This window comes from Pipistrellus kuhlii, unplaced genomic scaffold (genome assembly GCF_014108245.1).
Source record: "Pipistrellus kuhlii isolate mPipKuh1 unplaced genomic scaffold, mPipKuh1.p scaffold_m20_p_3, whole genome shotgun sequence".
Classification (NCBI taxonomy): domain Eukaryota; kingdom Metazoa; phylum Chordata; class Mammalia; order Chiroptera; family Vespertilionidae; genus Pipistrellus; species Pipistrellus kuhlii.
This window is the reverse complement of record NW_023425529.1, coordinates 149,966,938-149,980,462: the sequence shown is the minus strand read 5'-3', so window position 1 is coordinate 149,980,462 and position 13,525 is coordinate 149,966,938. Positions and strand designations below refer to the sequence as shown.

Sequence of the window (13,525 nt, the reverse complement as noted above, 5' to 3'; positions counted from 1 at the left end):
ACTCCAAAATGTCCATAAAGATGATTGGAATATAGCACAAAAATACCTTGCCACAGAGAAACCTATTTAAAATCAGTTCAAGGCTGATTTTGAAAAATTGCAAGAAAGGAAAATATGTAAAGTAGGAAAAATGTGCTATAAGGAAAAAAAAATGTGGGAGAAACTCTGAGAGTTGTAATCAGATTCCACAGCTCTGTTGAAAGGACATTACTGGCATTTTTCAAAGTCTCTAAATATGTTATTGAGTTATGAGGCTTAAGAACAAGGTGCTAGGTAGATGGATAAAGATTATTATGGGGTCAACAAATAAAAAATATCCAATATTAGAAACCTTTAAGAATATTATACTACCTCCTCAGGACTATAAAGTTATTAAAACAGTATTAATAAATAGTTATGATAACCTGGGAAATACTAAAATTCACGATAACTGTAAGCCAAAAAAATAAATAAATGAAGGCAATTACACAATTGTATATACAGAATTATATCAAATATGGAAAATGCATAGTAAGAAACAGAGACTGTCATTCCATCATAGTTGTTGCCTCTTAGTAGGTAGTGAAATAATAGTGCCCTCTTCTTCTCCTGGCTTCTATAGACTTATTAAATTAAATGAAAACATTTTTTTTTTTATTATTTAGGCAAAATCATCTTTGATTTGCATTTGTAATTGAAGATTTGCCAGTGAGCTAGTGGCTCTTCTAGAATATCTTTTTTCTTTTTCTTTTTCTTTTTTTTTTTTTTTTGAGGGGAAGTAGAAGCATTAGACAAACTCTCAGAAATAAAGTATCAGGCAGTTTAGCCCTGCTAGAGGAATGTATTGGTAGCATTCCAGATAAATGCTTGTTAGGACTTGGGAGCAGAGGTGGGAAAACTTTAGTTTTCTGGCTTCATGTGGGCACCTACTTTAGCTTCATCCTAACTTTCATACCTGCTCCCAGAGAGCCTAAGCTTCAGGCCAGTTATTGACAACAGGGCGAGAAGGTGATCATGCTGTCACTGGAGAGGAGGCAGTCCAAGGAGGGCAGAGTGTAGGGTACAATGGGAACCATCTGGCCAATAGAGTGCCAACTGAGAGACAAATGGATTTGGGAGCTGATGAAAATTCGTGATGGCTTCATTTGGCCTGGACTGGAGGTAGAATGAAGGATGGTGCTATCTGAAAATTACTCTGAGATTTCTGGCTTGGAGGTAGGTTTTTGTTTTTGCCTTTTCAGAAAATGAGATGAACTTCCTTGCTAGTATGATTTGGAGGGAGGTAGCCAGATTTGAGAACATCAATGACAGTGTTGATCTGTGGGGCCAAATTGTAAAGAAAGTTTAGTTAGATTTTTATATTATTTAGTCCATATTAAGTCCCTGGAAAATTCTTTTCAAAATTTAAGGAAGGAATAACTCCAATATTATACAAAATCTTTCAAAAAAGAAAAAAAAAAGAAGAATCCTTTTCCAGCTCATTTTATGAGGCCAACATAACTTTAATCCAAAGACGTGAGAAGGACTTTACAAGAAAGGAAAATCTTGGGGCAAAGCTTCTCATAAACACAGATGTAAAATCTGAAGGGAAAAGGGCAAATCAAACTGAGCAATAAAAAAAGATAATATCCCATGAACAGTTGACTTTAAGAATACAAAGTTGGTTTAATATTCCAAATCAATTGATGCATGTCCTTATATATTTCAGAAGAGAAAAAAAATCACCATCTCACAGATGCAGAAAAACATTTAATAAAATGTAATATCACTTAAAATTTTTAAATTGTTTTATCTTTATTGTGGTAAAATACACATAACTATCATTTAACAATACTGCTTCCTTGCTGAAACCGGTTTGGCTCAGTGTTAGAGCATTGGTCTGCGGACTGAAAGGTCCCGGGTTCAATTCCGGTCAAGGGGATATACCTTGGTTGCGGGCGCATCCCTGGTGGGGGATGTGCAAGAGGCAGCTGGTCGATGTTTCTCTCTCATCAATGTTTCTGGTTCTCTATGTCTCTCCCTTCCTCTCTGTAAAAAATCAATAAAATATATTTAAAAAAATATACTGCTTCCTTGAGTGCATGAATTCATTTAATCTTTGCAAGAAACCCAGAGATAGGCACTATTATTTTCCTAATTTTATGGATGTGGAAACTGGGTCACAGAGAGATTAAGAAATGGCTAAATTCATAGTTGGTCAAAGTCAGAGCCATTATTCAAACATAGACCATCTCAGTCTAGAGTCCAAGTTTTAGTCACTAAGCTCTGTTTACTACAATTTACTAAGGTAACCTTCCCAGATGGGAAAATAAGAATGGGCACAAGAAGGCAGAGTTCCTCCTCTGGAGAGTGTCACACACACTCTATCTTCAGCTTGAACAGGACAAAGGGGTTGGAGAAGGGATGAGAGAAGGAAAAAAATAATAGCTCTCCCAAGCACCAATGCATATGAAACTTGGAAAGTTTGTCTTCATGCTCAATAGAATGAACTTAACCTAGGCAGCATAAAGGGTTACCTTCAAGATTTGGAACAGCAGAAACCAGTTTGGCTAGTGGATAGAGTGTTGGTCTGGGGACTGAAAGGTCCCAGGTTCGATTCCAGTCAAGGGCATGTATATTGGTTGCGGGCACATCCCTGGTGGGGGTGTGCAGGAGGCAGCTGGTCGATGTTTCTCTCTCATTGATGTTTCTAGCTCTCTATCCCTCTCCCTTCCTCTCTGTAAAAAAAAAAAAAAAAATCAATAATATATATATATATATATTTTAAAAAGATTTGGAACAACCAGGATTTTGGTGGTGGAAAGCATTACCTAGGGTAGTGACATTTAGAGGCATCAAACTCACCTGTTGGGGCCATTAAATTAGAAGAGACTCAGAGAATGGCCTCTGATGGCCTCATGGGGAGTTGGTTGCTTATCATCTACCTTGCATCCAACAAACATCAAGGCAATACTCCCAATACCCCCTTAGATGAGTGAAAGAAGGTTGGAGGCTTTTCAAATGAATTAAGAAACTGATGAATAGTTATACACACAATACCTTCATATGGTCAGAAAATGAGAAGGAATAGAGTCCAGTACAGGTTTTTTTTTTGTGTGTGTGTGTGTGTGTGTTTTTTTTATAAAGCCTACAGCACCCGGTATTCCCAGGCAGTCTCCCATCCAAGTACTAACCAGGCCCGACACTGCTTAGCTTTCGAGATCAGATGAGATCGGGCACGTTCAGGGTGGTATGGCTGTAGATCAGTACAGGTTTTTGATCCTAATGTCACCTGAGGTTTACTCAGAGAAGCCAGCTCATGGTTATTTTCCATGCCTTACTTCCGTGTGTGGGAGTCTTTCTCAAAGACTCTCTTTTGGATTCTTCTTCCCACTCATACTCACCTCTGACTCCCACTTTCCCTCAAGGGATTGGGCTGAAGAGAAAGATCTGTGATGAGGGAAGAACAATAGACAGTGACTTGGTTAATAGACAACTCCCAGTTGTAAGGACAAGCCTTTCCAGACTGGTAGCTATACCTTCCTTTGGGGGTCACAGAAGAGCCCAATATATTATAGAACAGGGTATGATCTCTTTCGGAGGGCTCAGAGTTAATTCTTTTGGAAACCGTGAGCAACATGATTCCTTACAGATGTCATTGGATTGAGATGTGAGCAGAGGGCTCCAGAAAAGAAAGAGGCAGCGCATGATTCTTTGACATGGAACCCAGATCCATACACAGGACACCCACATCCAGTAGACAGTAAAGATAGTTGATAACTGATTGGGAGAGGCACTAACCAGTTAGAATGGACACAGAAGACAGTCAGTAACTGGTAGGGCTATGGTATTGTGTTCCATATAACTATCAGCCAGCTTACTACTGAGGGGTATATTATATTCACACCTAGTTGCTTAGTCAGGCTGCTCAGGCTAGCAGGAGGCCAAGTCAGAGATGTTCATGCACATCTAGTGTTGAGAGGATGCTGAAGAGATAACAGTATCTGTCCCAGCCAGACTGCCTTTTCATGCTTCTATTGCTGCTATCACTTCTACAGCATTGTGTATTCAGCCTGTATATACCGTGATGACTTCTTATCTCCCAGGCCTTTGGTTTCTTTCAGATCTCCAGTTCTGCTGAGGCACTGGTCCCTGGCTGTCTGATTTCATCCCTTTAAACTCACCACTTCCCTTCCCCTTGCTCTAGGAGTGACCACACTCAGGAGTGAGGTCACACAACTCCAGGAGTGAATTCCCACAGTATTCTTGGGAAAGGCATCCTTAGCTGGTCTCTATATAGAATACAGTGTGAATGAAGCACTCTGGATTTGGGCAATCCTGCACCATTACAGTCATTGTACTTAAAAATGGGAAATTCTGTGAAGCCTGAGTGCTACCCAGTTGAGAGATTCCCCACCCCTCTACATTTCTGACTTGGTTTTTTCATTGTAAACCACCACCTAACCTTTATTCTTATAATGGCCCTCCTTCTTGTCTTTCTGGGTCTGTTAATGATTGTACTAACTCTTCTGACCAGAGTGGTAGGCACTTGACTTGCTTGATCACTGATAGTTTCCACTGGAGATTAGACATGTGACTCAGGACAGACCAATCAGAGTCCTTCTCTGGGATTTTCTACACACACATTGGCATACAGATGCTCTCTTTTGCTATGGCATTGCTAATCTGGGGTTTTAAGCCTAGAACTGCCTACAGCCAACTCCTGAACTTGTACAGACCATAAAGAATAAGAGGGGATTAGGGAGAGAGAGAGAGAGAGAGAGAGAGAGAGAGAGAGAGAGAGAGAGAGAGAGAGAGAGAGAGAGAGAAAACCATTTTATTTGAATCCCCAGCTTTATAAACCTTTACATTCCCAGGGTTGCTTAACATAATTTTAGTTGTGTGTCCAATCTCTCCCAGAACACTTCTGAAAGCAATAAAATCATTTATTTATTTATTTATTTATTTATTTATTTGTTTGTTTGTTTGTTTGTTTTACATAAGGCTACATTAGTAACTCCAAAATGCACATTATTTTATAAGCCCATCCAATGTGGGGCTGCACAGCTGGGGGAAGATCAATGACCAGTGACTTAAATTAAGGTAAAGCGACATATGTAAACAACAGCAGCCAGCATACACATGCAGCCAGCCCCCGCCCAGAGTGCCAGTAGAAGGCAGCCTCTGCAGATGGACTAAAAGCACTGGAGCCAATTTGGACTGCAACTTCCACCCTAACTTTCCCAGGCATAAAGACAAGCATCCTTTCTACCCTGGGACTTGCCAAACGTTTTCTGAGAGGACAAGGTAGGAAAAAATGCCTCTCGTTTTTGTTGCCAACTAAAATGGATGGAGAGCTGACTATTCCCACACTGCAGAGGGTACCTGGGCTGACGCACTGGTTGCCATGGTGCCCCAGTGCACTCTGCCTTTGCTGAAATGTCTGCACCTGTACCTGCAAAATACCACTGACGGGGAGCTTATTTTCACGATTAAGGTAGTTACTCATGCATTAACAACACAGGAGAGCGTTCTCGCTGACCTGGAATGTCTCCGTAGGTCAAACAGGAACCACTTTACTGATGCACTGGAACAGATAGTTCAATGTCATTTAAAAGCATTTACTGAGAGTGGGCGTCAGATCCCTGCAGGAGCACAGAAAATGTGGAGATTGTGTCCTTAAGACAAGGAGGCCAGACAGCAGTAGCTGAAGGGTTGGCATGGAAATACAGTGAATCATAAAGAACACAGCTTTGCTGGTGCTTGAAAGCCACCAGTGGAGAGAGAAAATGATTTGCAGAAATGTCAGTGTTTGTCATTGTGTAGAATGCCAGGGTGGTGATCACACAGTGCCCATCTGAGTCTCCTCCTTCCATTCCCTGTCTGGTCACCCTCGTCCAGGTCCTTCTTGCCACTGTTTCCTGGACTATTGCAGTTGATTTGAACTCTTCTCTCTGGAGCCAAGTGTCCCCTGAACTATGGTCCCCCTAGAGGGGAGGTGATCATTCTATGGCTTGACCAGGATGCTCCCTTGCTCAGGAACCTTCAGTGGCTCCCTTCTGCCTTCAGCATGGTATTCAAATTCTTTATGATCAGGCCTGACTTTCCTTTCCAGCTTTGTCCCCTACTCCTCTTCTTCAGATATTTAGATTCAGCCAGATGGAACCAGACACTTACCCACAGTATTTTCCCTGTATCTTTGAAAGCTGAAATTCTCCAAGGCACAAATGATTACAAATTTCTTTCATGAATCCTTCCATATTTTCCCTGAGAAAACATAACCCTCTCCTTTCCCAAATCCTCTTTTGCATGACATTTGTCAGTGACTTTCAATGATAATTATTTCATAATTCTTTGTGAGCATATTGAAGGCAAGGCCATGCTTATTCATCTTTGTATCATGCATACATTTTAACATGGTTTCTTATTTGGAGAACTCAATTAGTTTTGGATGAATAAATGAATGAATGCATATCTAGAAATAATTTTTATAAGACTACTTAATTTTTTTATTTTATTATAAAGTTTTAAAATCCTCATAGAGGATTTGTTAATCCTCACTCAATGACATTTTCCCATTGATTTTTAGAGAGAGTGGAAGGGAGAGGGAGAGACACACACAGAGAAACTTCAATTGGTTGCCTCTTGCACACACTGGGGATCAAGCCTACAAATGAGGTATGCACCCTTGACCTTCAACAAACCTACCACCTTTCAATCATCAGGCTGACGCTCTATCCACTGAACCAAACCAGCTAGGGCTTGAGGATATATTTTTCACTGATTTATTTGAAAGAGAGAGAGAGAAGGAAAGAAACATTAATGTGAGAGAGAAACATTGATTGGTTGCCTCTGGTACACACCTTGACTGGGGATAGAACCCAAACCCAGGCATGTTCTCTGACCAGGAATGGAACTGGAAACCATTTGGTGTATGGGATGATGCTCCAATGGAGCCACCTGCCCAGGGCTGTTAACTAATTAGAAAACCAGAAAGATGGTACACCAGATTCTAAGAGAAAAAAAAAAAAAATATATATATATATATATATATATATATATATATATAATGTATATATATTCCGAAAATAGTGCTGAAATAAATTTACAAATAGATGTAAAACTGGATTATTGTATGAGAGGAGGGAAAATTAACTTAACTTCCATGGTAAACAAATTTATTTGCATGTGTCTATGGACAAGAAGTATTTGTAAAATATTTTACACACTGTAGAATTTGCAAAATAGCTCAAAGACAATGAAGGTGCAGAGATCCCATAGAATCAGTTAACCCAGAAAAATGTACTTAAACAAGGTCTAGTTTTCTGTTGAAGACCTCTGCAGTCTTTGGTCCATTTCATTTAAAAGTTTAAATATTCCGCCTTCCCCCCTTCCCTCCCCCACCCCCAATATATTTTGTCTGAGAAGGGCCCCAGCTGTGTGTTACAAATTTGAGGTAGTAATGATGTCCTGCTGGCCTACAGTGCACCTCATCCTCCTCTGGCTTTCTTATTCTTAAATATTTTTTGTTTCTTAACCTTACATTGACATTTATTATGATATTGGAAGGTGGTTGTGATGATGATGATGATGATGATGATGATGACAGTTAATACTATGTGCCAACCACTGTTCTGTTTTACTTACTTATTGCATCTTCACAATAACCCTATGAAAAAGGTGTTAATATTCTCTCCATTTAAAGATGAGGACATGGAGACACAGAGTGATAAAATAACGTATCCCAAGTTACACAGCCAGTAAGTAATGGAACTAGAGTTCAAACCCAGATATGTGACTCCAGACTCTTATCGTTAAACACTTTGCTGGTAAGACCATCTATAGACCTGAGGGAGAGGATGATATCTTATTCCAATTTGGGGGCAGGGGCTGTCAAGTTTAGGCTATTTCTTAAGTAAATCTTATGTATTCTCCAAATCTAATACATATTGTTTAATTATTTCAGGAATACCAGACAAATAGTTTTGGTTTTAAGGCTCCTCTAGGGAAAGGATTTCCCCAATCAAAATATATTTAACCTAAACATATCAAATTGCAGAATTGCCACACACTGCCCTATGGCACCTATAAGAATTTTCCAGGTTCTTTCTCACCCCAGCAGGTGGTGTTGGAACAAAATGAAGGCATGGGTCATTATTCTCATAAAATTAAATGAGCTTGTTTATTTATGTTATTTATCAAACACATTTGGAACCCTTCTAGCTGGAGTTGTAAATGCTGTATCTATTTACACTAAAACCAAAGGGTTTTACCGATAGTTGTTATCACCAATAACCCTTTCAGTTTACAACAGCAGGTACTTTGAGACTGTAATTTGATGAGGCCTTTGTAAGAAAGGACCTTGCCATGGCTCTAGGTGACTTTCTGAGAGTGTCTGAGAGCATCATGAATCAGCAGTGCGGGGCTCTAGGTAAAGGAGGAAACCTGGTATTACCTCCCTGAGCAGTGAGCTCCCACCTCATGTTCATCCTATGGAGCCTGGACCTTTCTGTCTTGCTCCGGCTTCCACAGCTTCCACAGTGATAGGCAAAGCTTGGAGGAGACTCAGAACAGAGCACAAACCTTTAATCAGAGCTTGCAAGTGTTAAGGTTTAAAAGCAAAGCTAAAAGAACTAAGATTATTCATGAATGAAGATACATTTTGTGGCTGCCTTCAAATCTATCAAAAGTAATTATAAAAAGGGACGCCGACCAAGGTTTTCTTAGTTGGGAGAAATTGAAATAGACACAAAAAATTGCTCAGTTTGAGTGCTCTTAAATATTGGAATTGATTAATGAGGGAAGCTACAGAATGTCTTTGGATGGTCTTTAGAAAAGCAGATTGGCCATCCACAAAGCACCTGTGTGAGGTTCTGCGAAAAGTTTAGCGTCTAATAAAATTATTTCCTAAATTTCTGATTAGAGACAGATTCTATGAATCTTGCTGGGAATAGTTTCGTGAGATTACAATTTGCTCCAGGCAGCTGTGGACCTAACACTAATGTGAGGAAGATGTTAGCTGAGCTTGTCTTTGATGTTCCTGCAGCTGTTTTGTTTTTTTTTCTCCAAAATCCATCTGAAGCTATACTTCTAATATTTGCTTAGTATTGCTTTTGTATGATGGTATCAGGTAAAGCCCGGTTCATAGAATCAGACAGGTTTTCATCTGTGCCCTCTCTTGCTTCCGTGCCTTCTCTTTACAGCAAGTTACTCATCTCTTCTGGGTCTCAGATTCTTATCAGTAAAATGAAAAGATACCCCAAAGGTTTTTGTGTGGAAAAAAAAAAAATCTAATAGTGTGTGTGAAGCACTTTATAGTTCCTGGCACATTGTAATAAATAGCAAAATAGCTTTGCCTAATGATAATTGAAATAGATTATTTCAAAAGTAACAATGCTCCATTTACATTTAAGTGATCACACTATAATTTATGTAATACTAAATATTATCTCAGTTAGCCCTGGCTTTAGTTGGCTGTGTGGCGTCTTGTGCACCAAGAAATTGCTGATTTGATTCCCAGTCAGGGCATGTGCCCAGGATGTGGGCTGGATCCCTAGAAGGGGCATTTTAGAGGCAGCCTATTGAAGTTTTGCTCTCATATCAATATTTCTCTCTCTCTCCCTTCCTCTTTCTCTAAAAAAAAAAAAAAAAAAAAAATTAAAACCAATAAACTACTCTAAAACAAACAAACAAAATCCCACAGACTCAAAGACACAGCTTCTGCCCTGAAGAGTTCTTTTTACCATATAGGTACAGTGCGCGCACACGCACACACACACACACGCACACACACACTCTCACACATATATTCTCATCAAACTTATGCATATAATCCTAGGAAGCAATCAGATTACTAATTTATTTTGCTAGTTAATGGGGGGGCTTCCTGATTTCCCCTTCAGTCATCACTATACTCCCTGTCACTGCTGCAAAACCAGAAAATGGAATTGGGGAAGGGGAGAAATGTTTAGAAAGTCATTAAAAAGACAATGAGAAAAGACAATAAGAAGCCATGCCATCCTCTTCTCCATCCCTTATAATCTTCCCCGTGTCTGTATCTGAAGGTGGGGTAGTCAGCAGGAAAAAAAAGCGAAAGACAAAGGACCTTGATCTCATGCTTTATATTTCCACATAAGCAGTGGAAAGAAAAAATAGGCATATGGTGAACATCCTTGTTGCCTGGTGTGGAGATGTGAGGAGCAGGAGCAGAGACAGACAGAGGCTCGCGGAGAGACAGGAAAGGAATGGGTTATGGGCCAAATTTTTGCTTTGCTTCCTGGGCCACCAGCTGTTGAATGTCTAGAGAAGAGCAGGCAACAGCTGGAGACTCTAGCTTTAAGATTAACTTTCTGATTTGAGTAACATAAAGTAACTTTTTAAAAACTAATCCTGGTCCCTAAGGGAACCAAGATATCAGCTATTAGGATTTTTTTTTAAATGTATTTTTATTTATTTCAGAAGAGGAAAGAAGAGGGAGAGATAAAAACATCAACGATGAGACAGAAACATTGATGGCTTCCTCCTGCATGGCCCCCACTGGGAATTGAGCCTGCAACCCAGGCATGTGCCCTTGACGGGAATTGAACCTGGAACCCTTCAGTCCTCAGGCCAATGCTCTATCCATTGAGCCAAACCAGCTAGGGCCAGCTATTGGATTTTTAGAAGAATATTTGTAGAATGAATAGCACACCCTGAGGCCTATGACAGGAAATTAAATGACACCTTTGGAATCTGTTTGTGGAGAGGTCTCAGCTCATTAGGGAAGGCACATGAAACTTCCTTTCTCAGTTCAATTCTTTTTTATTGATGATAGATGATAGATAGATAGATAGATAGATAGATAGATAGATAGATAGCGATCATTGTGAGAGAGAAATATTAAAGGGCTGCCCGACCAGAGATTAAACCTGAAACCTGGGTATGTGCCCTGACTGGGAATAGAATCTGCCACCTTTTGGTGTATGCGACAATGCTCCAACCAAGTGACCACACCTGCTGGAGCCTCAGTTTAATTCTTACCAATAACTTCAGCCCAAAGATACTATTCCATTGGGTAGTGAGCCCTGTGATATCTCCACCAGATTTCATAACGTTCCAATCTCATGAGCACACACTGGGTAATGAGTGCTGTGATAAGACCATATCTATATTCCATAACTCTGTCCACGAGTTTCCTAGGAACAGCTTAATCCTGGGATTTAAGACACTCTTTTGTTCACTCTAAAACGTTCAACCTCAAAGCTGCTTTCTTCCTTCATCTTACTTAATAGGGGTGGTTTGCCTGTGGCACTAAAGAGAGAGGGGCCGGGGGGGGGGGGGGGGGGGGGGGGGTTCAGCCCTGGCTGCAAATGGGAGCTTTTGAATGAGCAATCCTGGGCTGGGGACTGAATAGTAATATTTGTTTCCTAATTGCTCAGGTGATTTTAATGGGCAGTCCAGACTGAGAACAACCAATGGACAGTAGCTTGTGTGTGGGGGTGGTAGGAAGATACTTAGTGCTGATCCACACAACTTCCCCTTAACTCCTTAACTCCTCCAGGGTATAAAGCAAGAAGGAGGAGGGGGAAAGGCCAGTGGACCTTATTCAACCAGAAGCGCTGGTGATCTTTCTAATCAGTTGCTGCTAATTCCTCAGCTCTCGGTGCCTGGTCCTCTGTCTGGCAGGCTCTGTATGTGGCTCTGTCCTGTGCGGGGCTGGCAAGACAGTGGAAGCCTAGTTAGCTCTGGGACACCTGCCTGACTAAAGGAAAACTCACATAACATTTTCCTGCCACGAAGAGGTGGGAGTGCAGAAGGTACCTCAATGGTTGTTCTCTCCGCAGCCCCCCTATCTGCCCCTTTAATTCTTTCCTCTATTCAGACCAGGTGTCAGACCAACACTTGTGTTGGCTGAACAGAGATCTGTTATTAGTCAGGGTTCATTCAGAGAAATGGAACCAATAGGATATATTTGGGTCGGCAACTAAGTAATTGCGGATTTTTTAAAGAAAATCAAAGACAATTTTTTCATGGAACTAAATAACTTTATTCTGTAATGTATTGCCCATTTTGATCAATGACTTTTTGCCATCTTTCAGGCAGCATCATAATCCCATGTTCAAAAAGCTTCTGGTTTTTATTAGCAAAAAACTGAATCAGGTACGATTTGACATCATCATCATTATTGAAATTTTTACCATTCAAGGAGTTTTGTAAAGATCGAAACAAAAAGTAATCAGATGGTGCAAGGTCAGGACTATATGGTGGATGTGGCAAAACATCCGAACCAAGCTCCATTAATTTTTGCCGAGTGACCAAAGATGTGTGTGGCCTTGCATTGTCATGATGGAATACAACACCTTTTCGATTTGTCAATTCGGGCCGCTTTTCTTCAACTGCATTGTTTAATTTCGTTAGTTGTTCAATGTAGACATCAGAATTGATCGTTCGGTTGGGTGGTAAGAGTTCAAAGTAGACAATTCCTTTGTAATCCTACCAAACTGATAACAAAACCTTCTTTTGATGAATATCAGCTTTTGATGTTGTTAGAGTTGGTTCACCTGGCCTGCTCCACGATCTTTTCTGCTTGATATTGTTGTAAACAACCCATTTTTCATCGCCAGTTATCAGTCGTTTTAAAAATGGATCATTTTCATTACGTTTCTTTAGCAAATCACAGCTGCTAATGTGTTGCGTTAACTGTGATTCTTTCAGTTCGTGAGGAACCCATGTATCGAGTTTTCGAACATAGCCAAGTTGTTTTAAGTGATTTTCAATGCATGTATGTGATACATGAAGCTTCTCTGCAATCTCACATGTTGTACTGTGACAGTCCGAATTGATTATTGCTTTGATTAGGGCGTCATCAACTTCAACTGGACGACCAGAACGTTTTTCATCTTTGAGTGAAAAATCACCAGAACGAAATTTGGCAAACCAATTTTGACACTGCCGTTCTTTTAAGGCTTCGTCACCATAAACAGCACATAACTTTTTATGAGCTTGCGATGCGTTTTTCCCTTTGCGGAAATAAAAAAGCAAAATATGACGAAAATGTTCCTTTTGATTTTCCATTTTTCAACGAACGCCAAACGAAAACTACAAAACAGATCAAAAAACTTTTTTTACTGATTAACAGCTGAATAGCCAACTATCAAATAACAAAATGTGTTTTACATTTGTACCACGTCTGCAAACCTAAAAATTCAACTGAAGCCATATATGTGTGAAACCCACAATTACTTAGTTGCCGACCTAGAGAGAGAGAGAGAGAGAGAGAGAGAGAGAGGGGGGGGGGATCTATTTTAAGGAATTGACTTATGTGATTTTTGAAGGCTGGCATTCATGACTTTATTTTCCTTGATAAGTGAGGCTTTTACTGTCTTATTAGAAAAACATTTTTAAAAATTTCTTCTTAATCCCTCCACCACCATCTCATAACTCCTGAACTTCAGTTGGCAGATGTTAATACGTCCTTATTAAAAACAAGTGTTTTGGAACAATTCATACATCCTTCCAAATAGTAATGGAAAGTTTTAATTACTTGGAGTGAGCTATTTGATCATTCTGCTGATCAAATTTCTTTTAG

The 13,525-nt window shown here is 40.0% G+C and overlaps 1 non-coding gene across 1 annotated transcript; it reads right to left on the bottom strand.

The window, feature by feature from the left end:
* Window positions 1-3,103: 3,103 nt before the first annotated feature.
* LOC118730912 lies at window positions 3,104-3,222 on the bottom strand. Its single transcript, XR_004991662.1, has one exon. It is a non-coding gene; the product is annotated as a 5S ribosomal RNA (ribosomal RNA).
* Window positions 3,223-13,525: the final 10,303 nt, after the last annotated feature.